Raw genomic sequence first — 22787 nt, forward strand, 5'->3', positions numbered from 1 at the left:
CAGCATGCTAGAATAAGAATTTTGTTTCTTTGTGATTAGAATTAAGGATTTTAGTGTTTTAACCTTGGGAGCATAGTGGTGTGAATTGTTGGGAATCTTCTGCGTGCAGGGAGAATTCTAGTTGGAGGCAACTCCACGTTTGCGTTGCTAGATTCAAGAGCCACGCATTCGTTTATCTCCCGGGATTTTATCAGACGGATAGGCATTTCACCAGAGGTTGTAGACAGTGGTTACGATGTTACCATGCCATCCGGACAGATTATCACTACCACTAGTGTCATCAGGGACCTGGAATTGGAGTTGCAGGGACACTCCATTCGAGCAGATCTAGTGGTTCTTCCATTGACTGGGTTTGACTTGATTCTGGGTATGGACTGGCTATCAGTTAATGGAGCTTCGATTGATTTCCGACGTAGGACAGTGTCAGTGAAGCCAGCAGGAGGTGAGATGTTTACTTTCTTTGCATCTCAGTCTAGCAGTATTCCTCAGATGATATCACTTGTTCGTGCGAGGAAACTGTTGCGCCATGGATGTTAGGGTTTCCTTGCTAGTGTGGTCACTACCTCAGATGTTTCTAGCAGATCTTTATCAGATATAGATGTGGTACGTGACTATCCAGATGTTTTTCCTGACGATGTTGCAGGAGTTCCACCAGTGAGAGAGGTGGAGTTCAGTATTGAGTTGTTGCCGGATACTGTGCCTATCTCTAAGGCACCGTATCGACTTGCTCCTACAGAGATGAGAGAGTTGAAGGAGCAGATTCAGGAGCTGTTGGAGAAGGGTTTTGTTCGTCCTAGCTTTTCTCCATGGGGAGCTCCAGTGTTGTTCGTGAAGAAGAAGGACGGCAGCATGAGATTGTGCATCGACTACCGGGAACTCAACAGAGTCACAGTGAAGAATAAGTATCCACTACCGAGGATAGAGGATTTATTCGATCAGTTGCAGGGAGCTTCGGTATTCTCCAAGATCGATCTGCGATCTGGTTACCATCAGCTGAGAGTCAGGGATTCAGACGTGTCTAAGACTGCCTTTAGGACACGATATGGGCATTACGAGTTCTTAGTGATGCCCTTTGGGTTGACCAATGCTCCAGCAGTTTTTATGGATCTCATGCATCGTGTCTTCCAGCCGTATCTAGATCAGTTTGTCATTGTATTCATTGATGACATATTGATCTACTCGAGGAGCATTGAGGAGCATACACAGCATTTGCATACAGCCTTGCAGACTTTGAGAGAGCATCGACTGTTTGCAAAGTTCAGTAAGTGTGAGTTTTGGTTGGAGCAAGTGGCGTTTCTAGGCCACATTATTTCTAGGGATTGGATTGCAGTGGATCAGTCCAAGGTGCAGGCAGTGAAGGATTGGGGGATTCCAAAGAATGCTTCGGAGATTCGTAGCTTCTTGGGTTTGGCAGGATACTATAGGAAGTTCATCAAGGGTTTTTCCTCTATTGCAGTACCCTTGACTTCCTTAACCAAGAAGAACGCGAAGTATAGTTGGAGTCCAGATTGTCAGAGGAGCTTTGATCAGCTGAAGGATGCACTTACTTCAGCACCTGTGTTAGCTATGACAGTGCCACATGAGGAGTTAGTGGTGTACACCGACGCGTCCAAGCTTGGTTTGGGCGCAGTACTTATGCAGAGTGGCAGAGTTATCGCATATGCGTCGCGACAGTTGAAGATTCATGAGCAGAACTATCCGACGCATGATTTGGAGCTTGCAGCAGTGGTATTTGCGTTGAAAATCTGGAGGCACTATCTTTACGGCGAGAAGTGCAAGATTTTCACCGACCACAAGAGCCTCAAGTACTTCTTCACCCAGAAGGAGTTGAACATGAGGCAGCGCAGATGGCTTGAGCTTGTTAAGGACTATGACTGTGACATTAGCTACCATCCGGGTAAGGCTAATGTAGTGGCAGATGCTTTGAGTCGGAAGTCGTCAGTGGTATCATGTTTGACTGTACAGTTACCACTACAGACCGAGATTCAGAGATTTGGTTTGGAGTGCTATCCGAGTGGCCATGCACCGAGCTTGTCAGTGTTGACGGTGCAGCCAGTTCTGCGAGATCGGATTAGAGAGGGACAGTCCACTGATGAGGAGCTACAGCGATGGAGACAGAGAGATGAGGCCAGAGGTAATCTCTTGTATACAGTGGAGGATGGCATCGTTCAGTACCGTGGGAGGATGTGGGTACCGAACGTTGATCAGTTGAGAGCCGAGATTCTAGCAGAGGCTCATGCATCTCCGTACTCCATTCACCCCGGAAGTACGAAGATGTACCGAGACTTGCAGTTATTGTATTGGTGGCCTGGGATGAAGAGTGACATCGGGAGAGTGGTGTCAGAGTGCTTGACTTGTCAGCAAGTCAAAGCAGAGCATCAGCGTCCAGCAGGACTTCTTAGACCTCTCCCTATTCCGGAATGGAAGTGGGAGAATATTACGATGGACTTTGTGGTTGGCTTACCGAGGAGTACCAGAGGGTGTACAGCGATTTGGGTGATTGTGGATAGACTCACCAAGTCAGCTCATTTCTTGCCGGTAAGAACTACTTACACTTTGACACAGTATGCAGAGCTTTACATCAGAGAGATTGTTAGACTGCATGGCATACCAGTGTCTATCGTGTCAGACAGAGATCCGAGGTTCACCTCAGCGTTTTGGAAGAGTCTGCACACAGCTTTGGGGACTAGACTTTTGTTCAGTACAGCATTTCATCCCCAGACAGATGGTCAGTCCGAGAGAGTGATCCAGGTTCTCGAGGATCTTTTGAGAGCTTGTGTCATCGATTTTCAAGGATCTTGGGAGACTAGACTGCCATTAGTGGAGTTTACCTATAACAACAGCTTTCAGTCGTCTATAGGCATGGCTCCTTATGCAGCACTTTATGGGAGGAGATGCAGATCTCCTGTGCATTGGGATGAGGTTGGTGAGAGGATTTTGTTGGGTCCAGATATTGTGCAGCAGACATCTGACATCGTGACGCAGATCCGAGCGAGGATGAGGACTGCGCAGAGTTGGCAGAAGAGTTATGCAGATGACAGACGACGCGATTTGGAGTTTGCTGTAGGTGATCACGTATTCTTGAAGGTGTCACCTATGAAGGGAGTAGCGCGTTTTGGACGGAGAGGCAAGCTTAATCCGAGATATATAGGGCCATTCGAGATCTTGGAGCGAGTTGGCACGTTGGCCTATCGTTTAGCTCTACCTCCAGGGCTAGCGGCAGTGCACAACGTTTTCCATGTATCCATGCTTCGGAGATATGTCTCCAACCCGTCGCATGTGTTGGATTTCGAGCCCTTACAGTTGCCACCAGATCTTGTTTACGAGGAGAGACCAGTGCGGATTTTGGCTAGAGAGGAGCGGAGGCTTAGGACGCGGGTCATACCGATGGTCAGAGTCCAGTGGCTGAATCACTCGGAGGAGGAAGCTACTTGGGAGACCGAGGAGGATATGAGGACTCGCTACCCGGAGTTGTTCGGGTAAGTACTTTAATTTCGAGGACGAAATTCAATTTAAGAGGGGGAGAATTGTAACACCCGGTATTTTTAATTACATAAATCCGCCTGCATAATTAGGATAATTAATTATTTAAATTTTATGATTTATGGGTTAAATAATTATGTGAATTATTTATGCATGATTTAATTCATTTTTAAGCATTTAACCCATAATTAGTAATTTTTATGATTTTTAGTATTTTTATTATTTGATCGCGTAGACGGGACCGTGGACGGACGAGATGACGACTTTCCACCCAAATTATTTTATGAGCCTTTTTAGAGCCTTAAAATATTATTTTGAGTTTTATTATCTCAAAATTTTAAGTATTTAATTTTATTTAATTTTAGGGGTCATTTTTATCCAAAATTAGTCAAAATACTGACTTTTTAGTATTTTTAAAATTCCCCTAAATTAATATTTCGAGATTTATTTTATGTTATCTTATTTTTTTAGTTTAATTAGGGGTTTAAGTTGTATATTAATTATTTAAAACCTTTTTATATTTAATTATTTAACCTATATTTTAATTAACACCAAAAATAAAACCTATTCTACCTAAAACCCTATTCTAGCCGATCACTCCAAGCTCCCAGCCGTCACCCCACTGTTCATCATCTTCTCCAATCGGTCTTCAGCCCTAAAACTCCATAGGAGGTCGGTTTTCGAAGGTTCCAAGCAAGCCAAGGCATCCCGTCGTCGTCCCGAAGCCCGTCGTACACGCTTTTAGCTCTATAAATCGGTATTAAGGCATGTTTCTATTCACTTTTTAATCCTATATCAGTGTATGTATGTGTGTGGGTGTGTAGTACCGAGACTCATCTTTTTGACAGCACGTTTCTTTCAAAATTTGTTCTCTCAAGCACTCGGTTTTGGTTTGTGATTGCATGCTCACGTTTTTCATGTCCATGGCGAGGTGGGCTGCTGGTCCATGGTTAGAAAGGTTCTTTGGGGTCCCTAGGGTCGAGTGGCAGGGTCAGACACGGGTTGGAACGGGCTAGGACCGGTCTGGTTCGAGATGAACCATGACTGCCCGTTTTCTGCTGCGCAGGCTAGGGTTCGTGGAAGAGGTTTCGGTGTAGGCTAAGGGGACAGCATGGGGTTCGGGCCAGGGTATGGTTCGAACCGGCAGGACCCTGGGGAGGTCCTGCCGGCGGGGCTCCGGCCACGGTGGCCGGAGCTGGGCTACAGCAGGCCGTGAAGGCCTGCTGCTCGTGCGGCCGAGACAAGGAGGGAAAGGTAAGGTAGGGTTTCGGGTTCTATGGTTTGACTTGGATCCGGGTCGGGTCAGGTGGTCCGGGTCGGGTCTAAAATAAGATGGGTTAAGTTAAGTGGGTTCGGGTCCGGGTTATTTTAATTGGGCTCGGGTATTTTTATTTTTAAGTCTTTAAGTTAATTAGGAATTAAATGGACTAATTAAATTCCCAAAAATTTAATTAGTACCATTTAATTTATTTGGGTTCCATTAAATTATTTTGGGTTATTTTAGTTATTTTTGGGCTTTTAATAATTTTTATTTAAGTTTTTAAGTTGGCCAGAAATTTTTATGGGCTTGGGAGCCCATGAAAGTTATTGGGCCTATTATTGGGCTTTTGGGCCCATTGGGCCAGGGACAGTGTTATTGGGCCTAATTTAGTCTTAATGGGCTTTGGTTGATTTATGGGCCAAGTCTTAAGTTAATGGGCTTGCAGGTCTAGGGCCAGTAGATGTATCAAACCATGAGAAATTTGCGTGTGTCCCGAGTTTATATTTAATTATTTTTATGCATGAAAAGTTATTTGAATATTTATATGATATTAAAAAATAAATTAAATATAAATGAAGGACACACAATTTATTTAAGTACATGCATTCATGAAATCAATTTTTATGCTATGATTGAATTTCTATGGTTGAGCAAATAAAATATTTCAGGTGGAAATTGAAGTAGTGTGGCCATTTATGTATGGGCAGTTTCTGCCATTTATGTATGGGCAGTTTTCTGCCATTTATGTATGGGTGGTTCGCCACCAGCCTCGTACGATGGTTTCTTAGACTGATCAGTCGCACTATGGGTCACACTTACGGATAGGACCATTCGATGTTAAGAAAATAAATGCTCAACAACTCTAGTATGTATGATATTATGTATGTTATGTATGTTTATTTATGTAAGTTATGTTATGTAATTTTTAAGCATGCTCATTCATGTATATGTATGTATTAGTATTAAATTGATTTAAATTATTTTTAAACCCTTGTTAGTATGCATGTTGGGCCTCTAGGCTCACTACACTGTTATGGTGCAGGTGAGTACGTAGAGGAGCAGGTTACTCCTACCGGTGGTGAGGATGTATGAGCAGCGCTGCAGTAGCCCCGTGACCGTGACAGCTTCTGAGTCACCGTGCATGTTGTCATGATACATTTTAATTATTTTATTTATGCAGTATATTTTTAATTATTGTTTTGACTCAGATGGTTATTTAAAAGAATGCATTTTTCTTAAGTATTTAAATATTTATTTATTAGAGAGTTAGGGTCGTTTCACATTGACTCTTGAGACGCATTCTAGTGGAGATGTACAAGGTCAACTTCTCCGTTTATGGAAACTATTCCAAGCGCAGCGTCATGGTGATGGTCTTGGGAATCTGACTAAAAAAGACCCTATTTGCCAATTTATAAGAAAATTGGATGGTAAGCCAACCCTCGACTCATAAATATTGAAGGAACACTGTGAGCCACAATCACATCACTGTTTATACGCATGCATGTTATTATTATATATTATTTTTTTTTACTATTTTCATCATTTTGTTCACATCTGTATTCCTATTTCTGTCTTATTCCTTGTTTTCCTTATAAAATCAATCAACTCTCTCTATATTTTTTAAAAGAAAAGAAAAAAACATGACAGGATCTTCTTCACAAAAATTGAAAAATATTTGTATCTTTTGTGGTTCTAATACTGGAAAAAATGAAATATTTGTTGATGCAGCAATTAATCTTGGAAAAAATTTAGCAGAGAGAAAAATTCACTTGGTTTACGGAGGAGGCAATATTGGGTTAATGGGATCTATTTCAACAGCAGCTCATCTTGGAGGTAGTCAGGTTTTGGGTATTATTCCTACAGCTTTAGCTAAAGGAAATATTACAGGTGTTACGGTTGGGGAAGAGTTGAAAGTTTCATCAATGTACGAGAGAATAACTAAAATGATAGAAAATTCTGATGCTTTTATTGCCTTACCTGGTGGTTTTGGTACTTTAGAAGAAATTTTTCATGTTGTTTCTTGGGCACAACTTAATATCCATAATAAACCTGTTGGCTTGTTGAATATCAATAACTATTATGATGGTTTGTTGACTTTTCTCGATGTAGCCGTGGAACAAAATTTTATTTCAGAAAATTCACGAAGGATGCTCATCTCTGCTTCGAATGAAGACCAATTAATTGATGATCTCCAAGCTTTTGTTCATCAACCTGATTCAGCTATAACAAAGATCAATTGGTCTCAACCAACCAGTAAGAAAAGAAAACTGGATCATTGATTCAACATGTCATGAAATGGTTTGTGTTTGTTCCTCATCTTCAATAATTCCAGGTGATATCTATTTCATCATGTACTCTTTATTTTTCTTATAAAAAAAAAAATTAAAAACAATGTCATATTCAGGTTTGGGGGAGGGTTTATCTCTAAAAAAAAAAAAAAAATTTAAAATTTTTTTAAAAAAATATATTTCTATAATAATATTTATTTTTCTTTTTCAATGGCAGAGTAAGGAGTCAAAAACTCCTGACACGCATTAGTTTTTATTTATCATCTTATCACAATAGATTAGATTTTAATATTTCGTATATATTTAAATTGCAAACTACTAAGAAAATGAAGTCTTTTTGTATAGATGTTTATTTATTCTTCTTTTTATCAATTTAATAGAAAATATATAATTGATGGGATATAAGTTATAAATAATATATAATTGTGTGTTTTCAAATACATATTTTCTAAAACTTTTATGAGTATATAATTAAAGTGATATTGATTGAATAAATAATAACATGTATAATTGAGGGAATTAATTTGTAAAAGTGCAATAGTTACTCACATAAATTTTGTGAGTGAGGGGTAAGAATTGAGAAAACAACTTATAAGCTTTTATTCATTATTAAGAAATGGTTGATTACTAGATTAAACCCATTTTGAAAAAAAAAAAGAAAAAAAAAAGAAAAATGAAAATTGGCTGCAAAGTTGTTTGAAGTTTGATTGTAAAGATGTAGAGTATTAATATCTCTACTATAATTATTAATGTAATAGATTTACCTCATAAAAAATAAAAAAAATAAATAAACTTTGAAAAAAAAATGTTACAATTTCAAAGTTTATTGGAGGTATTTGATTATGTAAAAAAATTTTTGCAGCCAAGCAAAAAAACAAAAAAACAAAAAAACAAAAAAAAAACAAAACAAAAAAAAAAAAAAAAACCAAAAAAAATGGGTTTATTCTTTGTAAATCATCTTATCTTATTTTCAATATTAAGTTATTTGATTGTCTGCTTTACTAGCCATTTTCAAAGAGTGTATAATTTTCTTCCAACTCCATGAGTGAAAAACAGCTATATATGAAATACTTTAACCCGAGAGAATATGGAGTTGAGACTTTTACATTAATATTCCTGATGATATACATGTTATGAAAATGATTTCTATTATCCTTTTAATTATATTATTCTCAAAGTTTTTAGAAAATATTTATGTAAAAAAAAATTATATATATTTAATATTTTGATATTGTGTGAAATATATATGTATAGCCCATCCAATTACATATTAATATATTGGTTGATAATGAGATTTATAAATAAACATATGATCTCCTCACAAGTGTGTTTTTAAAATTTCAAAGTTTGCAAATTTGAATATATATATTAAGGAATAAAAATCTAACTTGTGATTTTATGATATTTTATGATATTTTATTACTAAGGGACTAGTAATTAGCCGATTTGGGGGTGTGATGAAACTTAAAATTTGTAATTATTTATATGTTAAAAAGTGTGTTTTAAATTTTAAGTTTAATTAAAATTATGAAGTTGTATTATTTTAGTGTTATGTGTTTATATTTAAATGTTTTACTAAAATGTTGTATTTTACGGTTTGCGCAGGTTTGGTAAAAATAAAATTACTCAAGCTACAGAGGTCATAATGGAGTAATCTCAAAACCTGTAGAATCACAAAAGAGGCATCTTCAACTTTGTAGAAGACAAGAAATTCCAAAAACTTCATTAAGATGATCAAAATAATCAAATATCAAAATGGAGATAGATTTACTTTTACTATGACCAGCTTGGAGTAAAAATATCATAAGTATTTCATATTTTACCCAAAAGGGGTGAATGAGTTGTCCAAACACATCTACACAAAATATCCTACGTGTTCTATGTTGAAAAGAAAGGCTGAATCGGTGGTCTAAGACATCAAACATGCCAATTAAAGTTGGGTCATGGTATTGACATTCAAGGAGACAAGCACCCACCAACTTTACTATTTCACATTTAATGAGCCTTGGACTCTTGCTCTCATTTGGCCTATAAATAGATGTGTTGTATAAGCTTTGTAGTGTGCAAGAGTGTAGAGAATTCTTCATTTGTAAAATAAATATTGTGTGTGTGAGAATAAAAGTTTGAGTGTGCAAGTTTCTCAAGTTCAAGTATGAAATTTCTTTTATCTTTATTCTTGAGTTTCATGTTCATGGAAAGCTAAATCTATTTATGTCAAGGTGAAAAGGTTTCATTGTTGGTCAAGTAAGATTTTTTATATTTTGTATATTCTTTTCTTTTCTATTTTTATTTTTACTAATTGATCTTTATTTGTAGGTATAATTTTGGATGATTTGTTGTTATCTATTTACATCAAATGCTTGGTACCTTGAATGTGGTTACCTTGATTTGTTGTCAATATGATACAATAAATACTACAATAATTATATACTATAAATATATGTATCTATTTATAATAAAGTCATATATATTATTTAGACGATAGCGTGACACTGTCGGTTGTTCTAAATAATATATTGTGATTTGAACTAACATTTACTTTCTCGCATCTAACTTTTACTTTATCGCAACTAACATTTACTTTTTCGCAACTAACATTTACTTTCTCGCATATAACATTTACTTTTCCGCAACTAACATTTACTTTATCGCATCTAACATAAAGTCATATATTTTATTTTGACGATAGCGTGGCTCTGCCGGTTGTTCTAAATGAAATATTGTGATTTGATCTAACATTTACTTTTATGTCAATTTATATTTATGCATTTATATATATATATTATGGGTACCATGTATTAAATATCGACTGATATTAATATAGTGGGAACTATATTATATGATATACTTGTTTAAATATTTCATTGTTCTTTTATGTTTATTCTTATTTTAGTTTCTTTTATTTATTTTTATTAAACAATCTTAAATAAACCAACAATGAACCTTTGAAACCTTGACAATTTTATAATTTGTGTATTTGAAGTTTTATAATAATATTTTCATCTATAATATATTATTGCTAAAATTAAACTTACAACATCCTCTCCGTGGATCGATCTCGTACTCACGAGTATATTACTTGCAGACAACCTACACTTGGGTGAATTACAATTTAAGTTGTAGCAAGTTTTATTATCTTTTGGATTCACTTATATTTTAGTAGCTGTCGATTATGTTTCAAAATGGATTGAAGCAATTGCATGTAGAACTAATGATCATAAAGTTGTGATAAAATTTTTGAAAGAAAATATTTTTAGTCGATTTGGAATACCTAGAGCTATAATAAGTGATGGGGGAAGTCATTTTATAAATAAATCATTTTCTTCGTTGTTAAGAAAATATGGTATTACACATAAAGTTTCTACTCCATATCACCCTCAAACGAATGGTCAGGTTGAACTTGAAAATAAAGAAATAAAACAAATTTTTGAAAAAACAGTCAATCCAAATCGAAAAGATTGGTCTTTAAGATTAAGTGATGCATTATGGGCATATAGAACTGCATTTAAAACATCATTGGGGATGTCACCATATAGATTAGTTTTTGGAAAGCATTGTCATTTACCTGTTGAAATTGAACATAAAGCTTATTGGGCAATTAAAGCGTTTAATACTAATTTAGATGATGCATCTAAATCAAGAAAATTGCAATTAAATGAACTAGAAGAATTAAGAAATGATGCATATGAAAATACAAAGATTTATAAAGATAAAACAAAAGCATTTCATGAAAAAAATATTATGAGAAAATCTTTTGAAATCGGACAAAAAGTTTTACTTTATAATTCTCGCTTGCATTTGTTTCCAGGAAAACTTAGATCGCGATGGTGTGGACCATTTATTGTTAAATTTGTCTATCCTCATGGTGCTGTTGATGTTGAAAATCCTAAAAATAATAATGTATTTAAAGTTAATGGGCAAAGACTTAAACCGTTTATAGAAAATGAAGTTCTTAATGAAGAGTTTATGCCTTTATATGATCCAACTTAATTGTTACTTATATTTTTATTTTATTTTTGCAGAATTGAGTTCACTTCCCGGTTAAGTGGCGGATAACGGTACTCCGTGACTACTTTCAGTCGGTTTTATTTCAATTTCCCAAAATAATTGAATATATATATATATAAATATATATTATGGATGAAGCTATCAAAAAACTTGGTAAATATTTTCCATCTGTTTCTAAAAAAGTTCTGAGAATGATTTATGAAGGCAGATGTGAAAGATTGAGAATGCTTATGCAAAAAGGAATCCCGGAGGATATTCGTCTTATAATTGAAGCCAAGGTTCGATTAGGTGGTGAAGTTCCAAAATTCTTACTTGTTCGAAATATGTCTGGACTAGGAAAAAGTACCTATGCGAAGAAAAGAAGGGCTAAAAGGTTAGATGTTTGTCATAATTGTGCCAGATGGACTTGTAATAGACAATGCAGATCTTTGGGATATGTTTCCACAAATAGAGAAGATAAAATTGATTTCATTAAGAATGGGCTGAGTAAAGAGTCATTGGATGATATCTCATTGACTCTTGAGACGCATTCTAGTGGAGATGTACAAGGTCAACTTCTCCGTTTATGGAAACTATTCCAAGTGCAGCGTCATGGTGATGGTCTTGGGAATCTGACTAAAAAAGACCCTATTTGCCAATTTATAAGAAAATTGGATGGTAAGCCAACCCTCGACTCATAAATATTGAAGGAACACTGTGAGCCACAATCACATCACTGTTTATACGCATGCATGTTATTATTATATTATTTTTTTTTACTATTTTCATCATTTTGTTCACATCTGTATTCCTATTTATGTCTTATTCCTTGTTTTCCTTATAAAATCACTCAACTCTCTCTATATTTTTTAAAAGAAAAGAAAAAAACATGACAGGATCTTCTTCACAAAAATTGAAAAATATTTGTGTCTTTTGTGGTTCTAATACTGGAAAGAATGAAATATTTGTTGATGCAGCAATTAATCTTGGAAAAAATTTAGCAGAGAGAAAAATTCACTTGGTTTACGGAGGAGGCAATATTGGGTTAATGGGATCTATTTCAACAGCAGCTCATCTTGGAGGTAGTCAGGTTTTGGGTATTATTCCTACAGCTTTAGCTGAAGGAAATATTACAGGTGTTACGGTTGGAGAAGAGTTGAAAGTTTCATCAATGTACGAGAGAATAACTAAAATGATAGAAAATTCTGATGCTTTTATTGCCTTACCTGGTGGTTTTGGTACTTTAGAAGAAATTTTTCATGTTGTTTCTTGGGCACAACTTAATATCCATAATAAACCTGTGTTGGCTTGTTGAATATCAATAACTATTATGATGGTTTGTTGACTTTTCTCGATGTAGCCGTGGAACAAAATTTTATTTCAGAAAATTCACGAAGGATGCTCATCTCTGCTTCGAATGAAGACCAATTAATTGATGATCTCCAAGCTTTTGTTCATCAACCTGATTCAGCTATAACAAAGATCAATTGGTCTCAACCAACCAGTAAGAAAAGAAAACTGGATCATTGATTCAACATGTCATGAAATGGTTTGTGTTTGTTCCTCATCTTCAATAATTCCAGGTGATATCTCTTTCATCATGTACTCTTTATTTTTCTTAAAAAAAAAAAAATTAAAAACAATGTCATATTCAGGTTTGGGGGAGGGTTTATCTCTAAAAAAAAAAAAAAAAAAAATTTAAAATTTTTTTAAAAAAATATATTTCTATAATAATATTTATTTTTCTTTTTCAATGGCAGAGTAAGGAGTAAAAAACTCCTGACACGCATTAGTTTTTATTTATCATCTTATCACAATAGATTAGATTTTAATATTCCGTATATATTTAAATTGCAAACTACTAAGAAAATGAAGTCTTTTTGTATAGATGTTTATTTATTCTTCTTTTTATCAATTTAATAGAAAATATATAATTGATGGGATATAAGTTATAAATAATATATAATTGTGTGTTTTCAAATACATATTTTCTAAAACTTTTATGTGTATATAATTAAAGTGATATTGATTGAATAAATAATAACATGTATAATTGAGGGAATTAATTTGTAAAAGTGCAATAGTTACTCACATAAATTTTGTGAGTGAGGGGTAAGAATTGAGAAATTTATGTGAGTAACTATTGCACTTTTACAAATTAATTCCCTCAATTATACATGTTATTATTTATTCAATCAATATCACTTTAATTATATACTCATAAAAGTTTTAGAAAATATGTATTTGAAAACACACAATTATATATTATTTATAACTTATATCCCATCAATTATATATTTTCTATTAAATTGATAAAAAGAAGAATAAATAAACATCTATACAAAAAGACTTCATTTTCTTAGTAGTTTGCAATTTAAATATATACGAAATATTAAAATCTAATCTATTGTGATAAGATGATAAATAAAAACTAATGCGTGTCAGGAGTTTTTGACTCCTTACTCTGCCATTGAAAAAGAAAAATAAATATTATTATAGAAATATATTTTTTAAAAAAAATTTTAAATTTTTTTTTTTTTTTTTTAGAGATAAACCCTCCCCCAAACCTGAATATGACATTGTTTTTAATTTTTTTTTTTTTAAGAAAAATAAAGAGTACATGATGAAAGAGATATCACCTGAAATTATTGAAGATGAGGAACAAACACAAACCATTTCATGACATGTTGAATCAATGATCCAGTTTTCTTTTCTTACTGGTTGGTTGAGACCAATTGATCTTTGTTATAGCTGAATCAGGTTGATGAACAAAAGCTTGGAGATCATCAATTAATTGGTCTTCATTCGAAGCAGAAATGAGCATCCTTCGTGAATTTTCTGAAATAAAATTTTGTTCCACGGCTACATCAAGAAAAGTCAACAAACCATCATAATAGTTATTGGTATTCAACAAGCCAACAGGTTTATTATGGATATTAAGTTGTGCCCAAGAAACAAAATGAAAAATTTCTTCTAAAGTACCAAAACCACCAGGTAAGGCAATAAAAGCATCAGAATTTTCTATCATTTTAGTTATTCTCTCGTACATTGATGAAACTTTCAACTCTTCCCCAACCGTAACACCTGTAATATTTCCTTCAGCTAAAGCTGTAGGAATAATACCCAAAACCTGACTACCTCCAAGATGAGCTGCTGTTGAAATAGATCCCATTAACCCAATATTGCCTCCTCCGTAAACCAAGTGAATTTTTCTCTCTGCTAAATTTTTTCCAAGATTAATTGCTGCATCAACAAATATTTCATTCTTTCCAGTATTAGAACCACAAAAGACACAAATATTTTTCAATTTTTGTGAAGAAGATCCTGTCATGTTTTTTTCTTTTCTTTTAAAAAATATAGAGAGAGTTGAGTGATTTTATAAGGAAAAAAAGGAATAAGACAGAAATAGGAATACAGATGTGAACAAAATGATGAAAATAGTAAAAAAAATAATATATAATAATAACATGCATGCGTATAAACAGTGATGTGATTGTGGCTCACAGTGTTCCTTCAATATTTATGAGTCGAGGGTTGGCTTACCATCCAATTTTCTTATAAATTGGCAAATAGGGTCTTTTTTAGTCAGATTCCCAAGACCATCACCATGACGCTGCGCTTGGAATAGTTTCCATAAACGGAGAAGTTGACCTTGTACATCTCCACTAGAATGCGTCTCAAGAGTCAATGAGATATCATCCAATGACTCTTTACTCAGCCCATTCTTAATGAAATCAATTTTATCTTCTCTATTTGTGGAAACATATCCCAAAGATCTGCATTGTCTATTACAAGTCCATCTGGCACAATTATGACAAACATCTAACCTTTTAGCCCTTCTTTTCTTCGCATAGGTACTTTTTCCTAGTCCAGACACATTTCGAACAAGTAAGAATTTTGGAACTTCACCACCTAATCGAACCTTGGCTTCAATTATAAGACGAATATCCTCCGGGATTCCTTTTTGCATAAGCATTCTCAATCTTTCACATCTGCCTTCATAAATCATTCTCAGAACTTTTTTAGAAACAGATGGAAAATATTTACCAAGTTTTTTGATAGCTTCATCCATAATATATATTTATATATATATATTCAATTATTTTGGGAAATTGAAATAAAACCGACTGAAAGTAGTCACGGAGTACCGTTATCCGCCACTTAATCGGGAAGTGAACTCAATTCTGCAAAAATAAAATAAAAATATAAGTAACAATTAAGTTGGATCATATAAAGGCATAAACTCTTCATTAAGAACTTCATTTTCTATAAACGGTTTAAGTCTTTGCCCATTAACTTTAAATACATTATTATTTTTAGGATTTTCAACATCAACAGCACCATGAGGATAGACAAATTTAACAATAAATGGTCCAGACCATCGCAATCTAAGTTTTTCTGGAAACAAATGCAAGAGAGAATTATAAAGTAAAACTTTTTGTCCGATTTCAAAAGATTTTCTCATAATATTTTTATCATGAAATGCTTTTGTTTTATCTTTATAAATCTTTGCATTTTCATATGCATCATTTCTTAATTCTTCTAGTTCATTTAATTGCAATTTTTTTGATTTAGATGCATCATCTAAATTAGTATTAAACGCTTTAATTGCCCAATAAGCTTTATGTTCAATTTCAACAGGTAAATGACAATGCTTTCCAAAAACTAATCTATATGGTGACATCCCCAATGATGTTTTAAATGCAGTTCTATATGCCCATAATGCATCACTTAATCTTAAAGACCAATCTTTTCGATTTGGATTGACTGTTTTTTCCAAAATTTGTTTTATTTCTTTATTTGCAAGTTCAACCTGACCATTCGTTTGAGGGTGATATGGAGTAGAAACTTTATGTGTAATACCATATTTTCTTAACAACGAAGAAAATGATTTATTTATAAAATGACTTCCCCCATCACTTATTATAGCTCTAGGTATTCCAAATCGACTAAAAATATTTTCTTTCAAAAATTAATTATCACAACTTTATGATCATTAGTTCTACATGCAATTGCTTCAATCCATTTTGAAACATAATCGACAGCTACTAAAATATAAGTGAATCCAAAAGATAATGGAAATGGACCCATAAAATCTATTCCCCAACTGTCAAATATTTCAATAATCATGATTGGATTTAAAGGCATCATGTTTCGTTTTGAAATTGAACCCATTTTCTGACAATTTTCACAAGATTTGCAAAATGAATGTGTATCTTTGAATAAAGAAGGCCAATAAAATCCACATTGAAAGATTTTTGCAGCTGTTTTCTTTGACGAAAAATGACCTCCACATGCCTCAGAATGACAAAATTTAATGACACTACTTACCTCATTGTCGGGTATGCATCGTCGAAAAATTTGATCAGGACAATACTTAAACAAATAAGGATCATCCCAATAAAATTTTTTGACCTCTTTCAAGAATTTATTTTTATCTTGTGAACTCCAATGAGAAGGCATTTTATTTGTCACAAGAAAATTTACAATATTAGCAAACCAAGGCATAGTAGTAGCATAAAATAGTTGATCATCCGGAAAATTTTCATTTATTGGTATTTCATTTTGAGATGATTTAGAAATTATTCTTGATAAATGATCGGCTACTACATTTTCTTTTCCTTTTTTATCTTTTATTACAAGATCAAATTCTTGTAACAACAAAATCCATCTTATTAATCTCGGCTTAGCATCTTGTTTATTTGATAAATATTTTATGGCAGAATGATCAGTGTAAACAATAGTAGTAGAACCAATTAAATAGGATCGAAATTTATCTAATGCAAACACTACTGAAAGTAATTCTTTTTCAGTTGTTGAATAATTGATTTGAGCACTATTTAAGGTTCTACTTGCATAATAGATCACATAAGGTTTACCTTCTTTTCTTTGTCCTAACACGGCTCCTACAGCATAATCACTTGCATCACACATTAATTCAAATGGTAAAGACCAATCAGGAGGTTGTAAAATAGGTGATGTAGTTAAAAGATTAATTATTTTTTTAAAAGCAGTTTCACATTCTTGAGTCCATTCAAATTGTGCATCTTTTGTTAAAAGATTTGAAATTGGTTTCGATATTATGCTAAAATTTTTTATAAATCTTCTATAAAATCCCGCATGACCCAAAAATGATCGAATTTCTTTGATCGTGTTTGGTGATGGTAGATTAGCAATAACATCAACCTTAGCTTTATCAACTTCAATTCCTTTTTCAGATATGACATGCCCTAACACAATTCCGGATTTAACCATGTAGTGACATTTTTCCCAATTTAAAACAAGATTTTTTTCTTCACATCTTTTTAAAACTTCTTCCAAATTTTTAAGACAGTTTTCAAATGAGTTTCCAAAAACAGTTATATCATCCATAAAAACTTCCACAAATTCTTCAATCATGTCACTAAAAATACTTAGCATGCATCTTTGAAAAGTAGCCGGGGCATTACATAAACCAAATGGCATTCTTTTAAAAGCAAAAGTTCCGAACGAACAAGTGAAAGTAGTTTTTTCTTGATCTTCTAATGATATTGGTATTTGATAATACCCCGAATACTCATCAAGAAAACAATAATAAGGATTACCTGCCACTTTCTCTAAAATTTGATCTAAAAATGGTAACGGAAAGTGATCTTTTCTAGTTGCATCATTTAATTTTCTATAATCAATGCACATACGCCAACTAGATGGAATCCTAGCTTGTAATAATTCTCCCTTTTCATTTTTTATAACAGTGATGCCTGATTTTTTTGGTACTACTTGTGTTGGACTTACCCATTTACTATCCGAGATTGGATAAATAATTCCGGCATCTAATAGTTTTAAAACTTCATTTTTAACAACTTCTTTCATGTGTGGATTTAATCTTCTTTGTGGTTGTTGATATGTTTTAGCATTTTCTTCCAAATGAATTCTATGTGTGCAGATTAAAGGATTTATACCTTTTATATCTTGCAAAGTCCATCCAATTGCATTTTTGTGTTTTTTAAGTAGTGTTATTAAATCTTCTTCTTGTTTTGGTAAGAGGGTAGAAGATATTACAATAGGATATGTTTGATTTTCACCAAGAAAAGCATATTTTAGTTCTATTGGCAAGGGTTTTAATTCAAGTTTTGGATGATCATTTTCTTTTACTTCTTCAAGTTCATTAATTTCTTCAAATAACTTTGATTTAAAAACATTTTTTGAATCAAAACTTTCCACTAAACAAACTTCAGATTGTTGATTTAAGTTTTCTTGGTGTATATTTTCTTCCACAATTGTTTCTATTGCATTATCATCTTCATCTTCATTAATACTTGGTTGTTTACATAAATTGAACACATTAAGTTCTAAAGTCATATTTCCAAAAGACAATTTCATTATTCCATTTCGACAATTAATTAAAGCATTTGAAGTTGCTAGAAATGGACGTCCCAATATTACTGGAATTTCGTTATGTACTTCTATTGGTTGTGTATCCAAGACAATAAAATCCACAGGATATATGAATTTATCGACTTGAACTAACACATCTTCTACGATACCTCTAGGTATTTTGATTGACCTATCGGCTAGTAAAAGAGTAACAGATGTAGGTTTTAAATCTCCCAACTTAAGCTTTTCATAAACTGAATAAGGAATTAAATTCACACTTGCTCCCAAATCTAACAAAGCTTTTTTAATTTTATTTTTTCCAATAATACATGAAATTGTTGGACAACCGGGATCTTTATATTTCAAAGTAGAATTATTTTGAATAATAGAACTTACTTGCTCCGTTAAGAATGCTTTCTTCTTTACATGCAATTGTCTTTTTACAGTACATAAATCTTTTAAAAACTTTGCATAAGAAGGCACTTGTTTAATAGCATCTAATAATGGAATATTTATTTTTACTTGTTTAAAAACTTCATAAATATCAGAATCATTTTTTTGTTTTTTATTATTAACTAATGCATGAGGGAAAGGAACATGTTTATTTGACTCACATATTATTTCAGATAATTTATCATCAACTTTCTTAATCTTAGGACTCAAAGTATCATCTTTCTCGAAAGTATCAAGATTTTCATCCTTACTCTTTGAGTTTGACTGATCTTTGTTTTCATCACTATATGGATCATTAACTATTTTACCACTTCTAAGAGTAATAACAGATTTTACTTGATCAAATTTTTCTTGATTTTGATTTTTAGGATTAGGTTGTGGTTGAGATGGAAATTTTCCTTTTTCATGAATATTAAGTGCAGATGCAAATTTTGCAAGAGTTTCTTTCAAATCATTCATAGATTGAATGTTTTGAATATTGATAGACTCTTGCTTTTGAATGTATGCATGAATTTCATCTTCAAAATTTTTTCTTGGAGGTGGGATATAAGGAGCATAACCTTGATGATTTTGGTTATTTTGAAAAGGTTGTTGTGAAGGTTGTGCATTATTATCGTTCCTCCAACTAAAATTGGGATGATTTCTCCAACCAGGATTGTATGTTTGTGAAAAAGGATCTAATGTTGGTTTTTTAAAATTGTTAACATAATTGGCTTGTTCATGGAGACATTCTTTAAATGAAGGCAAAGTAGGACAATTTTTTGTAAGATGATCATGTGTGTCACATATATGACAAACAATTTCTTGAACACTTTTTAATTGATCACTCTTTTTCATTTCTAATGACTCGATTTTTCTTGCTAAAGATGCAAGTTTAGCTTGAACATCTACATCATCTTTAAGATGATAAATACCACCCCCATTTGTTGAATTATTGGTTTTACTTGGTGGTTCAATTGAGCCTATATTATCCCAATTTTGAGCATTTTCTGCTAATGACTCCAAATATTCCATAGCTTCATTTGGGTTTTTATCTTCAAAAGTTCCATTACACATGAATTCTATCATTTGCCTATCTTTAGGTATTAAACCTTCATAAAATTGAGAAACTATTCTCCATATTTCAAAACCATGATGTGGGCATGTATTAAGTAACTCTTTATATCTATCCCAACATTGATAAAATGTTTCCCCTTGTTTTTGAGAAAAAGTTGTAATTTGTCTTTTAAAAGAGTTTGTTCTATGGGAAGGAAAAAATTTTTTTAGAAATTGTTGTTGCATTTCTTCCCATGATCTTATTGAACTTGATCTCAAATTTTGCAACCATGTTTTAGCTTTATCTTTTAAGGAAAAAGGGAAAAGCTTTAATCGAACAGTATCCATGCTACAATTTTGATCATTATAAGTGTTGCAAACCTCCTCAAATTCTCTTAAATGCAAATATGGATTTTCAGAATCTAAGCCATGAAAATTTGGTAAAAGTTGAATGACTTGTGGCTTAAAATTGAAATTAGATGCATCAGGAGAAAAAACTAAACAAGATGGTGTACTAGTTCTTATTGGATTCATATGGTGCCTAAGTGTTCTTGGTTGTTCATGTTCTTGATGATGATTATTATTATTATTATCATCTTGATTATTAGAATTATCGTCCATGTTTAAAATATTTTCAGTTACTCGAACAAGTCTACCACTTTGTTTACGACTCCAAACAATCATACAATAAAAAACAACATACTATTTACATAATAACAAAATTAAACTTAATTTATACCTCCCTGGTAACGGCGCCAAAAACTTGCTACAACTTAAATTGTAATTCACCCAAGTGTAGGTTGTCTGCAAGTAATATACTCGTGAGTACGAGATCGATCCACGGAGAGGATGTTGTAAGTTTAATTTTAGCAATAATATATTATAGATGAAAATATTATTATAAAACTTCAAATACACAAATTATAAAATTGTCAAGGTTTCAAAGGTTCATTGTTGGTTTATTTAAGATTGTTTAATAAAAATAAATAAAAGAAACTAAAATAAGAATAAACATAAAAGAACAATGAAATATTTAAACAAGTATATCATATAATATAGTTCCCACTATATTAATATCAGTCGATATTTAATACATGGTACCCATAATATATATATAAATGCATAAATATAAATTGACATAAAAGTAAATGTTAGATCAAATCACAATATTTCATTTAGAACAACCGGCAGAGCCACGCTATCGTCAAAATAAAATATATGACTTTATGTTAGATGCGATAAAGTAAATGTTAGTTGCGGAAAAGTAAATGTTATATGCGAGAAAGTAAATGTTAGTTGCGGAAAAGTAAATGTTAGTTGCGATAAAGTAAAAGTTAGATGCGAGAAAGTAAATGTTAGTTCAAATCACAATATATTATTTAGAACAACCGACAGTGTCACGCTATCGTCTAAATAATATATATGACTTTATTATAAATAGATACATATATTTATAGTATATAATTATTGTAGTATTTATTGTATCATATTGACAACAAATCAAGGTAACCACATTCAAGGTACCAAGCATTTGATGTAAATAGATAACAACAAATCATCCAAAATTATACCTACAAATAAAGATCAATTAGTAAAAATAAAAATAGAAAAGAAAAGAATATACAAAATATAAAAAATCTTACTTGACCAACAATGAAACCTTTTCACCTTGACATAAATAGATTTAGCTTTCCATGAACATGAAACTCAAGAATAAAGATAAAAAAAATTTCATACTTGAACTTGAGAAACTTGCACACTCAAACTTTTATTCTCACACACACAATATTTATTTTACAAATGAAGAATTCTCTACACTCTTGCACACTACAAAGCTTATACAACACATCTATTTATAGGCCAAATGAGAGCAAGAGTCCAAGGCTCATTAAATGTGAAATAGTAAAGTTGGTGGGTGCTTGTCTCCTTGAATGTCAATACCATGACCCAACTTTAATTGGCATGTTGGATGCCTTAGACCACCGATTCAGCCTTTCTTTTCAACATAGAACACGTAGGATATTTTGTGTAGATGTGTTTGGACAACTCATTCACCCCTTTTGGATAAAATATGAAATACTTATGATATTTTTACTCCAAGCTGGTCATAATAAAAGTAAATCTATCTCCATTTTGATGTTTGATTATTTTGATCATCTTAATGAAGTTTTTGGAATTTCTTGTCTTCTACAAAGTTGAAGATGCCTCTTTTGTGATTCTACAGGTTTTGAGATTACTCCATTATGACCTCTGTAGCTTGAGTAATTTTATTTTTACCAAACCTGCGCAAACCGTAAAATACAACATTTTAGTAAAACATTTAAATATAAACACATAACACTAAAATAATACAACTTCATAATTTTAATTAAACTTAAAATTTAAAACACACTTTTTAACATATAAATAATTACAAATTTTAAGTTTCATCACAGGGCTCGTGTCTTCATTATATCTTTCATCGTTCCTTCTCCAAACCCACATTCTCCAAGGGCGTGATCCACTCTTGAAAATCTAAAATTCTAGTTACTGCTCATAATTGTTCCGTCATCCAAGATTGAAGAGTGAATATTCATATTTTTTCACTCTCTCCAGTCGAAGACGCTCTCCGAGAATTAGTGGTTTCTTTGCATAGTGTGAAATTTCTATCCAAAAAGTTCAAATTGTTGCTGCCTCTGCCCGAGTCTGCTACATCGTGTTAGGTATTTGGCTATCCTTCTCAAGTTGTTTGAATTGATGTTGGTTAATTGAGGAGGAAGAGAGAGTTAGACATATGTCCATAAGGTGTTTTATGAATTTCCTAAGGGAGTATGAAGTTGCTGGGTTGTTGAATTTTTTATTGTGCACTTGTTGCTTGTGCATAGCGGGTTTTTGGGTGATCTTTTTGTAAGAGTGGGTGCCCAGTGAGCCAACTGTGTGGCTAT

The 22787-nt window shown here is 32.8% G+C and overlaps 1 non-coding gene and 1 pseudogene across 1 annotated transcript; one reads left to right on the plus strand and one right to left on the minus strand.

Annotated features, from left to right (window-relative positions):
- Positions 1-11612: 11612 nt before the first annotated feature.
- Positions 11613-19896, minus strand: LOC140874432 (uncharacterized; annotated as a pseudogene).
- A 58-nt stretch (positions 19897-19954) lies between these two features.
- Positions 19955-20065, plus strand: LOC140876872 (small nucleolar RNA R71). The gene has a single exon (XR_012149103.1). It is a non-coding gene; the product is annotated as a small nucleolar RNA R71 (small nucleolar RNA).
- The last annotated feature ends 2722 nt before the right edge of the window (positions 20066-22787 follow it).

Source organism: Henckelia pumila, chromosome 1 (assembly GCF_033568475.1).
Source record: "Henckelia pumila isolate YLH828 chromosome 1, ASM3356847v2, whole genome shotgun sequence".
In the NCBI taxonomy this organism is placed as follows: Eukaryota; Viridiplantae; Streptophyta; class Magnoliopsida; order Lamiales; family Gesneriaceae; genus Henckelia; species Henckelia pumila.